Raw genomic sequence first — 1,734 nt, 5'->3', positions numbered from 1 at the left:
AGCGTCGGGAAGCTGGGGATTCGAGCCCGTGCACCGCCCCGGCAACCTAGCGTACCCCCCTCTTGGCCTGGACCGACAGTGTTTTACCACGCCTGCCGCTTTGTCATTTGTCAACATGTGCTACAGCTGTTTTCTAAAATCATACTTGGGAGAAAAAAATAATGGCAACATTCATGCTGCTGCAGAAAGGGTTCTTTGTTCACACGCCTATTAATTCGCGAATGTCGCTTTGGGGGATTATTTACTATTGCAAGCTATATTTGACATATTTTACTAAGAGCTGCAGGATTTTAAGTGCAAGGATTTTTAGTGCGATCGTTTTTAAAGGAAGTTACTACGCGTGAGGGGTTGAACGTGTTGGGTGACTGGAGGCTAGATTGCTCGGAGATTTTTCAGTGCACGTAATGGCTTCGTATTTAATAGTACCACTGCAGACCTACTGAACAGATAACGACGAGGTTAATGCACGGGGACTTCAGATTCTTTTCATGATAGCACACTGAGGGACAGATTACCCAGCTCCCTCCGTGCAAATGACACGGGACCTAGTACGAATACCAGGAGGGCCAAGGGTGCTCTGAAGCTCAACTCCTCCGTAAACATTAAACTTCTTACAAGTACTCTGTGTTCAGAGTTCTTGTGTACTCTTTTATTTATTTACTTTTGGCCTACCTTAAAATTGGGCTGTTTCTTTTCTCCACAGAGCTGTCTTAGGGTATGAAACAGGAGGTACCGAGAAGTGAGAAGACGGGAAGAGGCCTTTGGCATGTCCTCAGCTTTCTTTTTACCAACTCTCATGGCTCAGCTGAAAGTAGTGTAGTGGAGATGAGCAGTTGGTGTAATCACTATGTCACTGGACTCCCTTGTAGTCCACTGTTGGTTTGAGTCCCGGACCCGGTGGCTTAAACTCACGCCAGTCACCTGTGCGTGTGTGCCCAAGATCCTGAGAGGAGAGTGGAAAAGAAGGGATTGTGGTGTGGCCATACCATCCCATGAGGGGGAGGGGTGATTTCTCTCTTTCCAGTCTGTCTTTATGGGGAGTGCACGCGCCCTGCAAGAATAAATACCTAGCATAATGGTTTCTCTTCCTCAAGGTATAACGGGAGACATTCTTTTTGTGGGCACTGATTTTTTTAAAATCTAATTTCTCTTTGCACTCAATATAATTTCACTCTTAGTCCAAAACCTAAACTATTCTGAAAAGTTCAAGTGTACAGTATTACCTTTTCTCCTAGGTCAATAGAAAATGTGTTCTTGGTGGCCGGCTGGTGGTGTGCTGGTTAAGAGCGTTGAACTCCCACATGGCCGATGGCGATTAGAGTCCCGTACCTGGTGGCTTACTTTCTCTCTCTCTCTCTCTCTCTCTCTCTCTCTCTCTCGCTCTCTCACTCTGTCCCTCTCTGGTCAAATTACAAATAAATAAATACATAAATAAAGTTTAATAAAATCATTCTTAAAAAAAAAAAAAAGAAAATGTGTTCTCATCAGATAACTCCAGTAACCACATGTCAACAGTCCACTGGAATGGCTAAATGGATAAAGGACGTGTGTGTGTGTGTGTGTGTGTGTGTGTGTGTGTATGTGTGTATACACACAGTGGAATATTAATCAGCCCTTTAAGAAAGAAAATCCTGTCACGTGCTACAACATGGATGAACCTTGAGGACATTATGCAAAGTGTAATTACCCAGTCACACGTGAGATATTTAAAGTGGTCAAGCCCCAGAAACAAAG

The sequence above is a fragment of the Tupaia chinensis genome, unplaced genomic scaffold (assembly GCF_000334495.1).
Source record: "Tupaia chinensis unplaced genomic scaffold, TupChi_1.0 Scaffold147554_1, whole genome shotgun sequence".
Taxonomy (NCBI): domain Eukaryota; kingdom Metazoa; phylum Chordata; class Mammalia; order Scandentia; family Tupaiidae; genus Tupaia; species Tupaia belangeri.
Note: the sequence above shows the minus strand (reverse complement) of the source record.